The sequence below is a fragment of the Triticum aestivum genome, chromosome 5D (assembly GCF_018294505.1).
Source record: "Triticum aestivum cultivar Chinese Spring chromosome 5D, IWGSC CS RefSeq v2.1, whole genome shotgun sequence".
NCBI lineage: Eukaryota > Viridiplantae > Streptophyta > Magnoliopsida > Poales > Poaceae > Triticum > Triticum aestivum.
In genome coordinates, this window is record NC_057808.1 from 14,335,651 (window position 1) to 14,356,585 (window position 20,935).

The window sequence follows — 20,935 nt, forward strand, 5'->3', positions numbered from 1 at the left end:
TAAGTTCAGACCTTATATTGTTGATTCTAAAGTAACTATTCATACTGATCATGCTGCTATTAAATATCTTATGGAAAAGAAAGATGCTAAACCTAGACTTATTAGATGGGTTCTCTTGTTACAAGAATTTGATTTGCATATTATTGATAGAAAGGGAGCTGAGAACCCCGTTGTAGACAACTTGTCTAGGTTAGAAAATGTTCTTGATGACCCACTACCTATTGATGATAGCTTTCCTGATGAGCAATTAAATGTCATAAATGCTTCTCGTACTGTTCCATGGTATGCAGATTATGCTAATTACATCGTTGCTAAATTCATACCACCTAGTTTCACATACCAGCAAAAGAAAAAGTTTTTCTATGATTTAAGACATTACTTCTGGGATGACCCACATCTTTATAAAGAAGGAGTAGATGGTGTTATTAGACATTGTGTACCTGAGCATGAACATGAACAGATCCTACGCAAGTGTCATTCCGAGGCTTATGGAGGACACCACGCTGGAGATAGAACTGCACATAAGGTATTGCAATTCGGTTTTTATTGGCCTACTCTCTTCAAGGATGCCCGTAAGTTTGTCTTATCTTGTGATGAATGTCAAAGAATTGGTAAGGTTAGTAGACGTCAAGAAATGCCTATGAATTATTGACTTGTTATGGAACCATTTGATGTTTGGGGCTTCGATTATATGGGACCTTTTCCTGCCTCTAATCGATACACACATATTTTAGTTGCTGTTGATTACGTTACTAAGTGGGTAGAAGCTCTTCCAACCAGTAGTGCTGATCATAACACTTTTATTAAAATGCTTAAAGAAGTTATTTTTTCGAGGTTTGGAGGCCCTAGATATTTAATGACTGATGGTGGTTCACATTTTATTCATGGTGCTTTCCGAAAAATGCTTGCTAAATATGATGTTAATCATAGAATTGCATGTCCCTATCACCCACGGTCTAGTGGTCAAGTAGAATTGAGCAATAGAGAGCTCAAATTAGTTTTGCAAAAGACTGTTAATAGATCTAGAAGGAATTGGTCCAAGAAACTTGATGATGCATTATGGGCCTATAGAACCGCATATAAAAATCCTATGGGTATGTCTCCCTATAAAATGGTTTATGGAAAAGCATGTCAATTACCTCTCGAACTAGAACATATGGCTTATTGGGCTATTAAAGAACTCAATTATGATTTCAAACTTGCCGGTGAGAAGAGGTTATTTGATATTAGCTCACTTGATGAATGGAGAACCCAAGCTTATGAGAATGCCAAATTGTTTAAAGAAAAAGTTAAAAGATGGCATGACAAAAGGATACAAAAACGTGAGTTTAATGTAGGTGATTATGTATTTCTATACAACTCTCGTTTAAGATTTTTTGCAGGAAAACTTCTCTCCAAGTGGAAAGGCCCTTACGTTATCGAGGAGGTCTATCGTTCCGGTGCCATAAAAATCAATAACTTCGAAGGCACAAATCCGAAGGTGGTGAACGGTCAAAGAATCAAACATTATATCTCAGGTAATCCTATGAATGTTGAAACCAATGTTATTGAAACCGTAACCGCAGAGGAATACATAAGGGACACTTTCCGGAAAGTTTCAGACTCCGAAAAGGAGTAGGTATGTGGTACGGTAAGTAAACCGACTCCAAAACAGTTCTAATGGCGATTTTTCTCCGTTTTGGAATATTTAGAAAAAGAGAAAAATAAGAAGCAGTCCGGGAAGGACATGAGGTCTCCACGAGGGTGAGGGTGCGCCCCCTACCTCGTGGGCACCTCGTGCGCTCTCCGGACTCCGTTTTCTTGCACGATACGTATTTTGGTCGGTAAAAATTCATTATATAATCTCCCGAAGGTTTTGACTCCCGTATCACGCAATTGTCCTCTGTTCTTGTTTCGAGCTGTTTTCTTTCAGCGTTGTCAAAGCCAGGCATCATGTCGTCCCCCACCTCCAACAATGGTGACAACGATGCTTGGCTAATGAAGATAGAGCTGAAGAGGGAAGAACCAAGGAGATCAACAAGGATGAAGGGATCAAGAAGGCCACGGAGGACCAAGCTCCTGAAGACAACCTTCAACTTGATCACAATCTTCTTACCCCAACTGAGATCGAAGCTTTCAAGATGATTGAGTTAGCTCGTATTCAAAACAAGTATCTCACACGTGAAAATATTTTGTTGAAGGAGCATATCGTTGCACTCAAGGGCATTATCCGCAAGTTGGAGGACCTCTTACGCTCGATGTGCGACTATCCATCATCACCTCCACCTTCTTCACCAGCAAAGGAGACATAATCACATGGGTATGGGCACTCCCCTTGGCAACTACCAAGCTTGGGGGAGATGCCCCGGTATCGTATCACCACCACATCTCCTATCTTTTCCGTTTTTCTTAGTTCGATCCTATTAGTAGTATCTTGATCTAGTAGAATAAAAGTTTTGGTATGGTCTAGTTTTGAGTTTTGCTTTGTGATTCCTCTATGTAATCGAGTCTGTGAGCTATATATAATAAAGATTAGTGTTGAGTCAAGAGCTTGATTATCTAGCTATGATCTTGAGTGAATAAAAGAAAGAAAAAGAAACAAAGAGATCATATTGATCTTATTGAGAGTAATGACTTCACATAGAAAGAGTATGATGATTAAAAATTGTTGAGAGTTGACAAACATAGCTTTGGTCGTCGTTGCAATTAATAGGAAGTAATAAAGAAAGAGAGGTTTCACATATAAATATACTATCTTGGACATCTTTTATGATTGGGAGCACTCATTAAAATATGATATGCTAAAGAGTTGATGTTGGACAAGGAAGACAACGTAATGGGTTATGTTTTCTTATATCTGAGATAAAGTATATTGTCATGGATCATCCAACATGTTGAGCTTTCCTTTCCCCCTCATGCTAGCCAAATTCTTTGCACCAAGTAGAGATACTACTTGTGCTTCCAAATACCCCTAAACCCAGTTTTGCCATAAGAGTCCACCATACCTACCTATGGATTGAGTAAGATCCTTCAAGTAAGTTGTCATCAGTGCAAGCAATAAAAATTGCTCTCTAAATATGTATGATTGATTGGTGTGGAGGAAATAATCTTTATACGACTTGTGATGTGGAAGAAATAAAAGTGACGGACTGCATAATAAAGGTTCATATCACAAGTGGCAATATAAAGTGACGTTCTTTCGCATTAAGATTTTGTGCATCCAACCTTGAAAGCGCATGGCAACCTCTGCTTCCCTATGCGAAGGGCCTATCTTTTATTATTACCTTCTACCTTATGCAAGAGTCATGGTGATCTTCACCTTTTCTTTTTACATTTTATCCTTTGGCAAGGACAGTGTGTTGGAAAGATCCTAATAAATATATCTAATTGGATGTAAGTTAGCATGAACTATTATTGTTGACATTACCCTTGAGGTAAAAGGTTGGGAGGTGAAACTATAAGCCCCTATCTTTCTCTGTGTCCGGTTAAAACTCCGTAACCACAAGTATTGCATGAGTGTTAGCAATTATGAAAGACTAAATGATAGTTGAGTATGTGGACTTGCTAGAAAGCTCTGACATAGACTCTTTCTGATGTTATGATAAATTGCAATTGCCTCAATGACTGAGACTATAGTTTGTTAGTTCTCAATAAAGTTTCTGATTCATACTTTTCATTGTGAATAGATTATTACTTGAGCATAAGAAATGATATGACATTATTCATATATGTTGTTGTCATGAGAATAATCATGATGCCCTCATGTCCGTATTTTATTTTATCGACACCTCTACCTCTAAACATGTGGACATTTTTATCGTTATCGGCTTCCGCTTGAGGACAAGCGAGGTCTAAGCTTGGGGGAGTTGATACGTCCATTTTGCATCATGCTTTTATATCGATATTTATTGCATCATGGGCTGTTATTACACATTATGTCACAATACTTATGCCTATTCTCTCTTATTTTACAAGGTTTACAAAAGGAAGGAGAATGCCGGCAGCTGGAATTCTGGGCTGGAAAAGGAGCAAATATTAGAGACCTATTCTGCACAACTCCAAAAGTCCTGGAACTCCACAAAAGTTATTTTTGGAAATAATAAAAAATGCTGAGTGGAAGAAATACGTCAGGGGGGCCTCCACCTGTCCACGAGGGTGGGGGGCGCGCCCTACCCCCCTGGGTGCGCCCCCTGCCTCGTGGGCCCCCTGTTGGCCCTTCGGTGGCCATCTTCTGCTATATGAAGTCTTTCGTCCGAAGTAAAATGACAAGCAAGCTTTCGGGACGAGACTCCACCGCCACGAGGCGGAACCTTGGCGGAACCAATCTAGGGCTCCGGCAGAGCTGTTCTGCCGGGGACACTTCCCTCCGGGAGGGGGAAATCATCGCCATCGTCATCACCAACGCTCGTCTCATCGGGAGAGGGCAATCTCCATCAACATCTTCACCAGCACCATCTCCTCTCAAACCCTAGTTCATCTCTTGTATCCAATTCTCATCTCTAAGTCTGGGATTGGTACTTGTAGGTTGCTAGTAGTGTTGATTACTCCTTGTAGTTGATGCTAGTTGGTTTATTTGGTGGAAGATCATATGTTCAGATCCTATATGCACATTAATACTCCTCTGATTATGAACATGAATATGTTTGTGAGTAGTTACGTTTGTTCCTGAGGACATGGGAGAAGTCTTGCTATTAGTAGTCATGTGAATTTGGTATTCGTTCGATATTTTGATGAGATGTATGTTGTCTATCCTCTAGTGGTGTTATGTGAACGTCGACTACATAACACTATTTGGGCCTAGAGGAAGGCATTTGGAAGTAATAAGTAGATGATGGGTTGCTAGAGTGATAGAAGCTTAAACCCTAGTTTATGCGTTGCTTCGTAAGGGGCTGATTTGGATCCATATGTTTCATGCTATGGATAGGTTTACCTTAATACTTTTGTTGTAGTTGCGGATGCCTGAAATAGAGGTTAATCATAAGTGGGATGCTTGTTCAAGTAAGGACAGCACCCAAGCACCGGTCCACCCACATATCAAATTATCAAAGTACCGAACGCGAATCATATGAACGTGATGAAAACTAGCTTGACGATAATTCCCATGTGTCCTCGAGAGCGCTTTTCTCTATATAAGAGTTTGTCCAAGCTTCTCCTTTGCTACAAAAAGGATTGGGCCACCTTGATGCACTTTATTTACTTTTGTTACTTGTTGCTCGTTACCAATTATCCTATCACAAAACTATCTGTTACCTATAATTTCAGTGCTTGCAGAGAATACCTTGCTGAAAACCGCTTATCATTTCCTTCTGCTCCTCGTTGGGTTCGACACTCTTACTTATCGAAAGGACTACGATAGATCACCTATACCTGTGGGTCATCACGAGGCGCCTCCGTTATGGAAGAGCACCGCGTCCTTATGGGCGCGGTGATTGAGAAGGTTCAGTCCGCCAAGAGTGGACTAAACGAGGCCTGCAGCAACCTGTTGACAGGTTTCGAGGTAAGTGACATAGAAAGAGAAAAAAACCCCAGTAGTCAGTAGCCCCTGAGACACTGTTCGACTAGAAGAACCGGACAGAGGATCTATTGTAGGAGAGTAACATAGTATGTATGCATAAGCAGGCGTCGCTATTGGCCGCAACCTCGCATGCTGCCGAAGTCTCTGAATTGAGGCAGAGGCTGGAGCGGACCGAGAACGAGCTCGGCGAGGTTAGGGTTCGGCTCCAGGAGAAGCAAGGTGAATAACGACTCGCTGTATGTTCAGAAAGCGTAAGCGATGTGTATTGACTGTAGTGTTGTAATATGTGCAGGAGCCGCGACCGAGGTCGAGGCCCTGAGGAAGGCCCTGGGCAAGGCTGAGGAGAAAGCTATCCAGCAACAAGCCGCCCGTAAGAAGCTCGAGGCCCGGGTGAAGGAAATTCAGCAGGAGCTCCAGGATGCAGTGAAAAAATGTGAGACCTTGGAGAATGATGCATCGGCTCAAGAGGCCGAGCTCACCAAGGCTCGTCAGAGAGCGGAGACCGCACGGAATGAGGCCCAGGCCGCCCTCCAGGAGATCCAGGAGGCCAAGAAGATCATGGCGAGTAAGGCATTTAAGATGCAAAGCAAGTATGCGGAGAAGCAATATCTTTTACTAACCCGGGTTCGGAGTTCCCCAGGGGCTTTTGCGGATCTACCATGCAGCGTATCAGATGCTGTAGAGTTCTATCGAGCCGAAGGAGGAGGTTCTACGGAGAAGCTATTGTGGTCGCAGTACGCGACGCCAGAGCATCCCGTGTCCTTCACCGATCAGCTGAAGCAGCTGGTGGAGCTACACAGGGTGGCCGAAGTAGCCATGAAGGATTTGACAATTCGGCTATGGCCAGCCGAAGCTATGCCCGGCAGCTACTTCGGACTCGTGAGGCGTCTGGTGGAGGCCTGTCCACGGCTGGACGTCATCAAGCGCTCCGCCTGTATTGAAGGTGCTCGTATGGCTTTCGCTCGCTGCAAGATGTGGTCGGCGAAGATGAACGATGTTGAGGTTGCCAGCGGGCTGCCAGAGGGCAAGGAGCACCGCACACCTGAGCGGATATTTCGCGGACGTCGTAGAGGGGTCTCGACTTGTGGCGGTGCAATGTTCGCAGGACATTGTATTTGAATAAATGTATTCATGTTGCCTTTGCCTCGTATTGTGGGAACAAAGTCAGTGTTTGTAAAATAATTTTATTATGCTTTAAATTGTTTCCTCCTGTGCGACCGTGTTAGTTGTAATCTGAGGGTTGGCCAGTCATTAGCTTCCGCCCTCACGTAGGTAGTACGGAGGTGTTCGGGATGGATTCTAAACAATCTTGATCCAATTATACGGTCCTTTGGAGTAGTTGTTTAGCGCAACGAACAAGGCAATCGGATTGTACGGCTTGAACGCCCTCACTTAGCCATAGGAGTTTTATAATTAAGCAAGTGTGCAGCCCCTGGTCCAAGCCAGGGTGCTATCAGCATCTGATCGGGAAGTGTCGATCCTTCGTATGACCCGGAAAAAATCTCCAACGATTTTGTAACCCTCGAATAGCTGACCGGCTCTCGTCGTATCATGACAGCCAGTTTTCGGCTTTCTCTACTGAGGTGCTCATCTGGTCAAGGCCAGGGCACAATCGCAGTAGTTCTCCCTTTACTACCCTAGCCGATAGAGCGGAACATAGGGTAGCAAGCACAGGAGCCGGGCAACCTAACTATTGACCAAAGACATGATTCGGAGCCAATGCATATAATGCTAAATTCAGGGTGCCGAACTTATATATAAGAAGTGTTCGGACTTTGCTGCCGTATTGTGGGGCGACAAGTAGCCCCTGGCGAATATGAAACATACAGAAGAGTATCGATGCAGCATGTAAGCAGATCGAAATAAAACGAAGTAAGAAGCGGAAAACACAGAAACTGGGCCACGAACCATTCTTATTATAACTGGATGGATACGTTAAGGCGTATCTTGTACATATGGTGTGAGAAGTATCCGGGCTATTTAACATGCTGGGATCAGTAGGGCGCAGCGTGCGGGTCCTGATAAATAAGTTTGAATATCGTCAAGAAGAACGTATAAAGGTTACCCGACACACCTGTGCTGCTTGCCTCCGTTGTATGCCAATCCTTCTAAAGGACTTGCGATTAGGCCCGCGGAAAAAGGAACCTGAAACAAGAAAAAGGTAAAAGTATGTGTGTCCGGGATCTGTCTGGCCGAACTGTAGACCCCGGGCTATCTTGTGCCTCCGTCGATGTCCATGGAATTTTGAGTGCGTACTTGTGTACGCGTGGTACGAATGCCACTACGTCATTGGGACTGGGACGGAGGCCGGATTGCTAGTCGAGCTCTTGACGAGCCGCGCCGTCCTGTTGCAGTGTAGACCGGGACCTCTTAATGATGTCCGAGGGCTCGGCAGCCGTACTATGGTGCTGCTTGAGAAGGCCGCTCTGTACTTCTGCTGCTAGGGTGGTGGTGTGCTCCTCTGTTCGGAGGGAGCATTCCGTATTGCCATTGACTGTTATGACGCCGCGTGGGCCGGGCATCTTGAGCTTGAGATAAGCGTAGTGTGGCACTGCGTTAAATCTAGCAAACGCGGTTCATCCGAGCAGTGCGTGATAGCTGCTGCGGAAGGGGACGATATCGAAGATTAGCTCTTCGCTTCAGAAGTTGTCTGGAGAGCCGAAGACCACTTCCAGCGTGATTGAGCCCGTACAGCGGGCCTTTACGCCTGGTATGACTCCTTTAAAGGTAGTCTTTGTTGGTTTGATTCGCGAGGGGTTAATGCCCATCTTCCGCACTGTGTCCTGATAAAGCAGGTTGAGGCTGTTACCACCGTCCATCAGGACTCGTGTTAGGTGAAACCCGTCAATAATTTGGTCGAGGACTAGTGCGGCTGAACCGCCATGGCGGATACTTGTTGGGTGATCCCTGCGATCGAAGGTGATCGGGAATGATGACCACGGATTGAATTTTGGGGCGACTAGCTCTACCGCGTAGATGTCCCTAAGTGCTCGCTTACGCTCCCTTTTGGGGATGTGCATGGCGTATATCATGTTCACCGTTTTGACTTGAGGGGGAAATTTCTTCTACCTCCCAGTGTTCGGCTGCTGGGGCTCTTCATCATCGTCCTCACTTTGTCATCCCTTTTCCTTGTTTTCGGCATTTAACTTGCCAGCCTCCTTGAAAACCCTACAATCTCTGTTGGTATGATTAGCTTGCTTATCCGGGGTGCCGTGTATCTTGGACGGACGGTCGAGTATGTGGTCCAGGCTGGAAGGTCCTTCATTGTTCCTGTTGTAGGGCTTCTTCCGTTGGCCGGACTTGGAGCCAGTGAATCTGGCGTTGACCGTAGTGTCATTGGTGTTGTTGCCATTGCTTCGTCATTTGTGTCTATTGTGCCGGAGCTTGCTAGTGCTATTCTTGGCCTCGGCGGGGCCTATCTCGCTAGCTGTGTTGTTACTACGGGCCAGCCAATTGTCCTCTCCCGCGCAAAAGCGGGTCATGAGTGTCGTGAGGGCTGCCATGCACTTCGGCTTTTCTTGGCCGAGGTGGCGTGCTAGACATTCGTCACGGATGCTGTGTTTGAAGGCTGCTAAGGCCTCGGCATCCGGACAGTCAACGATCTGGTTCTTTTTGGTTAGGAACCTAGTCCAGAATTTTCTGGCTGATTCTCCAGGTTGTTGAACTATGTGGCTTAAGTCATCGGCGTCTGGTGACCGGAGATATGTTCCCTGGAAGTTGTCCAGGAAAGCTTCTTCCAAGTACTCCCAGCTGCCGATAGAATTTTCAGGCAGGCTGTTAAGCCAGTGCCGGGTTGGCCCTTTGAGCTTTAGTGGGAGGTATTTAATGGCGTAGAGGTCATCTCCTTGAGCCATATGGATATGGAGAATGAAATCCTCGATCCATACTGCGGGATCGGTTGTGCCGTCGTATGATTCAATGTTGACAGGCTTGAACCCCTCGGGTAATTCGTGATCCAGTGCTTCATCTGTGAAGCAGAGAGGGTGTGCGGCGCCTCTATATCGGGCCGCGTCGTGGTGTAGCTCTGACGGAGTCCATCGGCGGTATTCGGCCCGGGCGTGGTTAGATTTATCACGTCTGAATAGGTAGCCGTCGTCGTGCCTCGAGGCACGCCCTCGCGATCCGTAGATCGATCTTGTATGTCTTGCTCTATCGTCCAGGATCTGCCGGAGGTCGTACGTGTGACCCCGAACTCTTCCGTCTCTATTTTTACGAAATGGTGGGGCAGGCTGCTGTTCGGCCTGAGTTGCCGCTTTATCCCGGCCGCGGGGTGGCCGGTCGGCCGCCCTGTCCCGACCACGTGGTGGTCGTTCCGCATTACGCAAGGGAGATGTATGATCCGGTGCTTCCTTGTCGAATTGAGGTAGCAGCCTGCGTTTCTGGTAGCCCTTTGTTGGGCACCTGAGGCCGTATTCTTCAGCTGTCAGGACATCAGTCCACCTGTCGACGAGCAGACCTTGTTCAGCTTGAAGCTGCTGTTATTTCTTTTTCAGGCTCCTTGCAATGGCTGTGAGCTGAAGCTTAAAGCGCTCCTGCTCCAGAGGATCCTCAGGCATGATGAAGTCTTCGTTGCCGAGGCTTGTCTCCTCTTCGTTGCCGAGGCTTGTCGTCCTCCGAGTCATCTTCTAGGGCCTGTTCGTCAGGGGTGTCTTGCCTGTTGTCATGTTCCTCCTGTTCTGATGTAGCTCCGATAGGGTCTTCATTGTTTTCGGCGTCGCCTGGAGTACTATTCTCTCCGGTGCCGGTGTTGCCTTCCTTTGAGCGACGAGGCTTAGAACGGCGCTTGGGGCGTCGACGCTGGGACTGCGTCTCAGAGGTTTTATTCGCATCTGGCTCTTCGTTGTCATTGGCAGATCCTTTGGGTGTATCAACCATGTACACGTCCTACGAAGAGGTAGCCGTCCAGCGTCCGGTGAATGGCGGGTCTTGGCCTGGATCCATATCGGCATCATCGTCCATACCGTTGATGTCTTCGGAGCCATAGTCAAGCACGTCGGTTAAGTCATCGACAGTGGCTATGAAGTGGGTGGCGGGTGGGAAGCAAAATTCCTCGTCATTCGTCTCTAGCTCGACCCGAACATAGTTCGGCTGTGAGTCCTCCTCCAAGGATAAGTTCTTTAATGAATTTAGTATGTCACCAAAAGGTGAGTGCTGGAAGAAGTCTGCGGTGCCAAATTCGAAAATCGACAACCGATCCAGCTCGGTGTTCGCGGGCGCGTCTGATCTGGAACGTGTGGCCTAAAACGAGTATGGAGTTCCATTGACACAAATATTGTAGGATGTCGAGTCCGTGTGCGGCTCCAACGCCGTGGACTTTGTCGCCTCGAAGGGCACGATCTGCTTCGGTTCTGAGGCCGTTGCAGCAACAGGATCCATCTCCCGGGTGTGATCCGATGACAGATTTAACTCATGTTCATCGGAGAGAAGGGAAAGACTACCGTAGTCTCGAATCCATCGAAGATCAAGTCTCCACGGGTATCCGCGGTGCAGTTCAAGCTTCCAAATCTAACCTGATGGCCAGGGGTGTAGCTGTCGATCTTCTCCAGATGGCCAAGCGAGTTGGCCTGCAGTACGAAGCCGCCGAACACGAAGATCTATCCGGGGAGAAAGGTTTTTCCCTGGACAGCGTCATCATCGACGATTGAAGGGGCCATCAAACCATTTGACGATGGCATAGTGGAACTCTCAATGAAAGCACCAATGTCGGTGTCAAAACCGGCGGATCTCGGGTAGGGGGTCCCGAACTATGCGTCTAGGATCGATGGTAACAGGAGACGGGGGACACGATGTTTACCCAGGTTCGGGCCCTCTCTATGGAGGTAATACCCTACTTCCTACTTGATTGATCTTGATGAATATGAGTATTACAAGAGTTGATCTACCACGAGATCTTAGTGGCTAAACCCTAAAAGCCTAGCCTATGAATATGGTAATGAATGTTTTCTATCCAGACTATGCTCTCCGGTTTATATAGACACCGGAGAGATCTAGGGTTACATGGGGTCGGTTACATAAGAAGGAATCTTTACAGCTGGCCGCCTAGCTTGCCTTCGACGCCAAGGAGAGTCCAATCCGGACACGGGTATGGTCTTCGGTCTTCATGTCTTTACAGCCCATCAGTCTGGCCCATGGATAACAGACCGGACGCCCGAGGACCCCTTAGTCCAGGACTCCCTCAACCATCACACCTAGGCGATGCACTGGCCTAGCCACCGAATTGCCATCTTCATTCACGCTGATGTTAAACTTGAAGAGTGCACACTATGCATGAAGAATAGAGTTTGTGGTTGCAAAAGAGGGTGTACATGAGCACAATGTCACATCCGGAGCTACCCGACAATAACTTTGGGTGGGGGGAAGGACACATAGGATGTGACCGGTGGCGGAGCTATGTTGGGGCCAGGGGTGCAACAGAATTCTTCATTTTGATTGGGCATGAGAAAAGGCCCTTTCAGATGAATGATAATGGCACACGCATTCAATTTTGCTTGTTTCACATGCAGGGGTACCCGAGTGCTGAAGAAGAGGATGATGACGAGCAGCTCATTTGAGCTAGACACAGTAGCAATCGAGCCGCCACCATGCTATCTCATAAGCCGGTTGCCCCACAGGAACCACAAGTAGTACTATTTCAGTAAATGAAGAACTTATTACAAGATGGTGATCTATGTTTCGATGTGTCCACTTGTTTAATAGGGGGATGATATTTAAACCACTTCTCTTTAGGGATATCAACATGAGTAGCAAATGATTCACAAAACAGGCTACTATCTCAGAGTCAAGTCCATATGTAGTGCTAAAATTTTGAAAAGCATCGGTATTCATAAAAGATTTAACACAATCAAACTCGAGCTTAATACCTGACTATTTACCTTCACCGAGTTCCCAATCTTTAGAGTTGCGTTTAATTCTTTCTAAGAGATCCCACTTGAAATCAATAGTCTTCATCATAAAAGAACCAGTACAAGAAGTATCGAGCATGGATCGATCATCAAGAAAAAGCCAAGCATAAAAATTCAGAATAATAATTTCCCTCGAGAGCTCATGATTGGGGTATGAATATAACATTGACTTAAGCCTCCCCCAAGCTAGAGCGATACTTTCGAGACGGAGCGCTACCGTGTCGAGGCAAAACTTGGGCAGGAGCACTTTTGCCCTCCGACGAAGCGATTACGCTGGGGGAACTTCTCTCCCGGAGGGGGAAATCGAAGCCATCTTCGTCACCAACAGCCCTCTCATCTTTGGGAGGCCAATCTTCATCAACATCTTCAACAGCTCCATCTCTTCTCAAACCCTAGTTCATCTCTTGTGTTCAATCTTTGTACTGGAACCTCAGATTGGTACCTGTTGGTGACTAGTAGTGTTGATTACATCTTGTAGTTGATTACTGTATGGTTTATTTGGTGGAAGATTATATGTTCAGATCCATTATGCTATTCATACCCCTCTGATCTTAAGCATGAATATCATTTGTGAGTAGTTACTTTTGTTCTTGAGGTCACGGGAGAAGTCATGTTGCAAGTAATCATGTGAAGTTGATACGTGTTCGATATTTTGATGGTATGTACGTTGTGATTCCCTTCGTGGTGTCAGGTGAACATCGACTACATGGCACTTCACCATCTTTGGGCCTAAGGAAATGCATTGTGGAGTAGTTATTAGATGATGGATTGCTAGAGTAACAACAGCTTAAACCCTAGTTTACGCGCTACTTCGTAAGGGACCGATTTGGATCCAAAAGTTTAATGCTAATAATGGGACAAAAGTCATCTTGTGGGGAACCAAGGACTAGAAAAACAGTAGGGTATTTTATTTTCCCAGACAAGGTTTCAACATCTAACTATCCCAAGTGGTGTGATGGTGTCTCTATTAGCAAGTTTAATAGTAGATCATAAAGAGAAAGCCCAGCATAAAAATTCAGAATAATAATTTCTCTTGAGAGCTCATGATTGCGGTATGAATATAACATTGACTTAAGCCTCCCCAAAGCTAGAGTGATACTTTCGAGACGGAGCGCTACCGTGTCGAGGCAAAACTTGGGCAGGAGCACTTTTTCCCTCCGGCGAAGCGATTACGCTAGGGGAACTTCCCTCCCGGAGGGGGAAATCGAAGCCATCGTCATCACCAACAACCCTGTCATCTTTGGGAGGCCAATCTTCATCAACATCTTAAACAACACCATCTCTTCTCAAACCATAGTTCATCTCTTGTGTTCAATCTTTGTACAGGAACCTCAGATTGGTACCTGTTGGTGACTAGTAGTGTTGATGATGGGTTTCTAAAGTAACAACAGCTTAAACCCTAGTTTATGCGCTACTTCGTAAGGGACCGATTTGGATCCAAAAGTTTAATGCTAATAATAGGACAGAAGTCATCTTGTGGGGAACCAAGGACTAGAAAAACAGTAGGGTGTTTTATTTTCCCACACAAGACTTCAATATCTAACTATCCCAAGTGGTGTGATGGTGTCAAGCTACTATCTCAGAGTCAAGTCCATATTTAGTGCTAAAATTTTGAAAAGCATCGGCATTCATAAAATATTTTACACAATCAAACTCGAGCATAATACCTGACTATTTACCTTCGCCGAGTTCCCAAGCTTTAGAGTTGCATTTAATTCTTTCTAAGAGATCCCACTTGAAATCAATAGTCTTCTTCATAAAAGAACCAGTACAAGAAGTATCGAGCATGGATCAATCATCAAGAGAAAGCCGAACATCAAAATTGCGAATAATAATTTCTCTTGAGAGCTCATGATTGGGGTATGAATATAACATTGACTTATTTAAACCACTTCTCCTTAGGGAGATCAACATGAGTAGCAAACGATTCACAAAACAGGCTACTATCTTAGAGTCAAGTCCATATTTAGTGCTAAATTTTTGAAAAGCATCGGTATTCATAAAAGATTTAACACAATCAAACTCGAGCTTAATACCTGACTATTTACCTTCGTCGAGTTCCCAATCTTTAGAGTTGCGTCTAATTCTTTCTGAGAGATCCCACTTGAAATCAATAGTCTTCTTCATAAAAGAACAAGTACAAGAAGTATCGAGCATGGATCGATCATCAAAAGAAAGCCGAGCATAAAAATTCAGAATAATAATTTCTCTTGAGAGCTCATGATTGGGGTATGAGTATAACATTGACTTAAGCCTCCCCCAAGCTAGAGCGATACTTTCGAGACGGAGCGCTACCGTGTCGAGGTGAAACTTGGGCAGGAGCACTTTTGCCCTCCGGCGAAGCGATTACGCGGGGAACTTCTCTCCCGGAGGTGGAAATCGAAGCCATCGTCATCACCAACAACCCTCTCATCTTTGGGAGGCCAATCTTCATCAACATCTTCAACAGCACCATCTCTTCTCAAACCCTAGTTCATCTCTTGTGTTCAATCTCTATACTGGAACCTCAGATTGGTACCTGTTGGTGACTAGTAGTGTTGATTACATCTTGTAGTAGATTATTGTATGGTTTATTTGGTGGTAGATTATATGTTCAGATCCATTATGCTATTTATACCCCTCTGATCTTGAGCATGAATATCATTTGTGAGTAGTTAATTTTGTTCTTGAGGTCACGGGAGAAGTCATGTTGCAAGTAATCATGTGAAGTTGATATGTGTTCGATATTTTGATGACATGTATGTTGTGATTCCCTTCATGGTGTCAGGTGACATCGACTACATGGCACTTCACCGTCTTTGGGCCTAAGGGAATGCATTGTGGAGTAGTAATTAGATGATGGGTTGCTAGAATAACAACAGCTTAAACCCTAGCTTATGTGCTACTTCGTAAGGGACCGATTTGGATCCAAAAGTTTAATGCTAATAATGGGACAAAAGTCATCTTGTGGGGAACCAAGGACTAGAAAAACAGTAGGGTATTTTATTTTCCCACACAAGACTTCAACATCTAACTATCCCAAGTGGTGTGATGGTGTCTCTATTAGCAAGTGGGAAAGTTAGATGTTGAAATCTTGTGTGGGGATCTCCAGCAAGTTGTCCGATGCCTCCGGATGGACAGAGGCCATCGGCACAGGCGGCTTTCCCTTCTTAGCGAGGGGTTGCCAAACAGAGTCCGGAACCACTGGAGGTTCCGGCGCAGTATTCGGCTGGGGGTCGAATTGGCTGCCCCCATCATCAGAGCCCATGGGAGTCTTGCTCCCCTTGCGCCTAGCATCCGGAAGGTCACCGTGAGGCGCCTCCTGGACTACCTCCCCTCGGCTCGGTGCCCTTTGAGACAACACTTCGACATTGTCCGTAGGGCGAGGGGGGGAGGCGGTCTGAAGTGAATCACTGTTCAGATACGATGGGTCCAAAGAACCATCCGATGAAGATACGTCGATATGGGCTCGGGACGGACTGCATAATCATGTTCGGCGTGATGAGAAGCAGTTCAATAAAACATATCAAGAATTATTATGATATCCGGATACTTACGACTTTGCCAGGGGCTTGTCCCTGGGCAACCACTCCTCTTCACTGAAAGCGGCGGTGGTGGAGCTGTCCGGAAGAAGGGTTCTTCCCTTCTTGGACCCTTCGGCCGCCCCGGACGGGGCGGCCTTCCTTTTCTTGTCTCCACCGGCTGGGGGGAGAACTTTCCTCTTCCTGCTCCTCGTTTTCGTGGGAGGAGTGCGCCTTGGTGCTCTCGGACGATGAGTCCGATATCACCCTGCGCCGGAGACCCTTCCTGGTCCCCGTGGCCTTCTTCTCCGGCACCTCATAAGGTGCCGGAACCAGCATCTCCGTTAGGAGAGCTTCTGCTGGATCTTCGGGCAGGGGGGCTGGACAATCGATCTGCTCCACTGTCTCGAACCAGTCCTAGAAAATGGCGTGGGGGCTTAGATCCCGCGCATGGTCAAACTGGGGAAAATAAACATCTTATAAGATATAAAAGACTTACCGGATTCGCAGGGCGCTTTGCGCTGAGTCCGCGGTTCTCGGTAAGGGGAGGTGGTACCTCGGCGCCCTTGAACAGCACCTTCCAGATGTCCTTGTGCGTCGTGTCAAAGAGCTCTCGCAGCGTCTGGTGCTTGGCCGGGTCGAACTCCCACAAGGTCAACGCCCGTCTTTGACACGGGAGAATCCGGCGGAAGGGCATGACTTGGACCATGTTGACGAGCTTGATTTTCTTGCTCATCATGTTTCTGATGCATGCCTGGAGTCCGGTCAGCTCTACCAGGGAACCCCAGGACAGGCCCTTCTCTTTCCAGGAGGTGAGCCGCATGGGGATTCCGGATTGAAATTTGGGGGCCGCCGCCCAATTGGTCCCGCGTGGCTCGGTGATGTAGAACCACCCCGACGGCCACCCCTTTATGGTCTCCACATAGGAACCTTCGAGCCAGGTGACGTTGGGCATTTTGCCCACCATGGCGCCTCCGCACTCCGCTTGCTGGCCGATCACCACCTTTGGTTTAACATTGAAGGTCTTCAGCCACAGGCCGAAATGTGGTTGGATGCGGAGAAAGCCTCGCACACGACGATAAACGCCGAGATGTTGAGGATGAAATTTGGGGCCAGATCGTGAAAGTCCAGCCCGTAGTAGAACATGAGCCCGCAGACAAATGGGTGGAGGGGAAATCCCAGTCCGCGAACGAAGTGGGTAAGGAAAACCACCCTCTCATGGGGTTCTGGAGTAGGGATGATTTGCCCCGCATCTGGCAGCCGGTGCGCGATATCCGCGGCCAGGTATCCGGCTCCCCGCAGCTTTGTGATGTTCTCCTCCGTAACGGAGGAGACCATCCACTTGCCTCCCGCTTCGGACATGCTTGGAGTGGTTTGAGGAGAAGAATGCAAACTTGGGCGCTGGAGCTCGAGTGCGCAAGAATGGATGAGCAAGGAGGAAGAAGGCCGGACTATATCCTTCGGCCGGACTGTTGGACTATGAAGATACAAGATTGAAGACTTCGTCCCGTGTCCGGATGGGACTCTCCTTGGCGTGGAAGGCAAGCTTGGCGATACGGATATGTAGATCTCCTCCCTTGTAACCGACTCTGTGTAACCCTAGCCCCCTCCGGTGTCTATATAAACCGGAGGGTTTAGTCCGTAGGACAACAACAATCATACCATAGGCTAGCTTCTAGGGTTTAGCCTCCACGATCTCGTGGTAGATCAACTCTCGTAATACTCATATCATCAAGATCAATCAAGCAGGAAGTAGGGTATTACCTCCATCGAGAGGGCCCGAACCTGGGTAAACATTGTGTCCCCCGCCTCCTGTTACCATCAGCCTTAGACGCACATTTAGGGACCCCCTACCCGAGATCCGCCAGTTTTGACACCGACATCCCCCAAGCTAGAGCGATACTTTCGAGATGGAACGCTACCGTGTTGAGGCGAAACTTGGGCAGGAGCACTTTTGCCCTCCGGCGAAGCCATTACGCTAGCTGGGGGTACTTCCCTCCTGGAGGGGGAAATCGAAGCCATCGTCATCACCAACAACCCTCTCATCTTTGGGAGGCCAATCTTCATCAACATCTGGGGGGACTATCATGAGTGCGGTGGTCAAGAAAGTTCAGTCCGCCAAGAGCGGACTGACTGAAGCCTGTGCTAGCCTCCTAACAGGCTTTGAGGGAAGTAACCAGATTATAAGAGAATGTTCCCGCATAGACACTAGCCCCTGATGCTCTTTTTGGCGTTTGCGAAGAAAGGCCGAATAGAGGATCAAATAATAACCGCAGGAGTCTAATCGAAATATGTCTATGTGCATATGCAGGCTTCACTGCTAGCCGTTGCCGCACGTACTGCGGAGGTCGCCGCACTGAAGCGGGACCTTGAGCGGTCCAAGGGCGAGCTCGGCCTTGCCAAAAGGCTGCTCAAAGAGAACAAAGGTAAGTTATACCCCGTCTGTACATTGATAAGAAAAAACAAGGGTGGTTGCTTAGATCATAGGATCGTCATGAATTTTGCTAGGGGCCACGACCGAAGTGGCGACCCAGAAGAAGGCGTTGTCCGAGGCCGAGGACAAGGCGGCCAAGGAGTACATTGAGTGAGAAAGACAAGAGGCCTGGGTGGGCGAGGTGCAACAAGAGCTCCAGGCTCTCGTCAAAAAACACGAGTCCTTGGAGCTTGACTCTAAGACGCTAGAGTCCGAGCTTGCGAAGGCCCTCGAAAGGGCACAACACGCCAAGGCCGAAGCCCAAAAGGCCCTCCAGGAAATTGAGGCAGTTAAGAAGATAGGGGAGGGTAAGGCATTCATTATGCAAAGCAAGCATGTGAAAGAAAATTTCCTTTTACTTACCCGAGTTCGGAGCTCTCCAGGAGCGTTCGCAGATCTGCCCCGCAGTGTGTCAGATGCCGCAGAGTTCTACCGGGCGAGGAGGGGAGCACGACGGAGAAGTTGTTCTGGTATCAGTATACTGGGACCGAACACCCCATGCCATTGAGTGACCAGCTGAAGCAACTGGTCAAGCTCCACAAGGCAGCCGAACAGGCCATGAAGGGTCTTATAGTCTGGATGTGGCCTGGCGATCCCATGCCTGATAGCTACTTCGGCCTGGTGAGGCGGCTTGTGAATGCCTGCCCCCGGCTTGAAGTCATAAAGCGGTCCGTCTACATCGAGGGCGCACGCAGGGCTTTTGCCCGAGCAAAGGTGCACTGGGTGAAGCTGGACGCCGAGAAGCTGGTGAAGGAGGGGCCGCCAGAAGGCAAGGAGCATCGCCACCCCGAGATGTATTATAACAGTGTCCTGAAGGGTTCTCGCCTTGTAGCGGATGAATGTAATAAGGATGTAATATTCGAATGAATGTACTCATGCGATCCTGTAATATGAAACTAGTTCATTTGTGCTATGCAACGCTTGTGAATTTAAAATATTACCTTCTGTGTGGCCGTTTATAAAATTTGAGAGTTGGCCAGTCGTCGGCTTCTGCCCCCATGTAACTAGTACTGAGGTGTTTGGGATAAACCTGAGCACTCTTTATCCCAATTTTGGGTCCTTCGAGGGAGGTGTTCAACACAACGAACCACGCAATCGGACTATAAGGCTTTATCACTCTCACTTAGCCATAGAAGTCTACAATTTTAAATTTTGGCGAAGCCCCTAGTATTCGGAAGGCCGGATTTGGGGCGCTATATACGCCTAAGTCAGGCAAGGCCGACTCGTCGCCCGAAGCGGAAAAAGTCTTTAAGGACTTGAGACCTCTCGAACAGCGACCAGCTCTCGCCTTATCATGACAGTCAGTTTCGGCTTTCTCTACTGAGGTGCTTGTCCGGAAGAACCGGGACACAATCGATGTAGTTCTCCCAGCGCTACCTTAGCCGATATTGCGGAACGTAAGGTACCAAAACATGGGAGCCGGGCAAACCCAACTATTGACCCAAGACATGATTCGGAGCTGATGCATATAATGCTATAAGTTCGGGGTGCCGCACTGTCGAAAGTGTTCGGACTTCTCATGCCGTATTATGGGGTATACTAAAGCCCCTGGCGTACTAGTCGTACCAGAATGTACGGGTGCAAGTTGTCGTAAATAAACATACAAGAAAAAGGAAGGGCAATGCAATAATAGACTAATTCTATGCATTGTTATTTAAATAATACGTCGAAGCGTACTGATACAAGTAGTGCAATAAGCAAAAAAATAGGACTATTTTACATATCCTATGCAAGGGCAAGTTGCATATGTGTATTTAAAACGGGTACTTCGATCGTTATTAGAGACCACCTGGGGATTCCCTTGTACGTCTTAGCTTCTTGCCTCCTTGGTGTTTCCTTCCCGTAATGCGTCCAGTAGTGAGACTACCGGAAAGGGCTTCCAGAGAGTAAGGTCCTGAAAGAGAGAAAATGATAAAGGTATACAGCCCCTAGGGCGGTTGAACCGCATAGTGGGACGTGTCCTGGCCGTCCCTCCGCCTATGCCCATGGTATTTTTAGTACGTAATTATGTACGCGCGGCACAGGTTTCGTCACTTGACCGGGACTAGGACGGAGGCCGAATTGCTAGGCGAGCTCTGAACGTGCCAGGCGATCCTGCTGCAGGTTACTCCGGAGGCTTTATCGCCAAATTGGCGGTTTGCCTTAAAAGGCTGCTTTGTGCCTCAGCTGCGAGGGCCGCAGTGTGCTCCTCCGTGCGGACCGAGCGTTCTGTGTTTCCATTGACTGTTATAACCCCACGAGGTCCTGGCATTTTGAGCTTGAGGTATGCATAATGCGGTACCGCATTGAATCTCGCAAATGCGGTTCGCCCGAGCAGTGCGTGATAGCCACTACGGAACGGGACGATATTGAAGATTAACTCCTCGCTTCGGAAGTTGTCCGGAGATCCGAAGACAACTTCCAGTGTGATTGAGCCCGTGCAATGGGCCTCCACACCTGGGATGACGCCTTTAAAGGTGGTTTTAGTGGGTTTGATCCTCGAGGGGTCTATACCCATTTTGCGCACTGTATCCTGATAGAGCAGGTTCAGACTGCTGCCGCCGTCCATAAGGACTCGAGTGAGTTG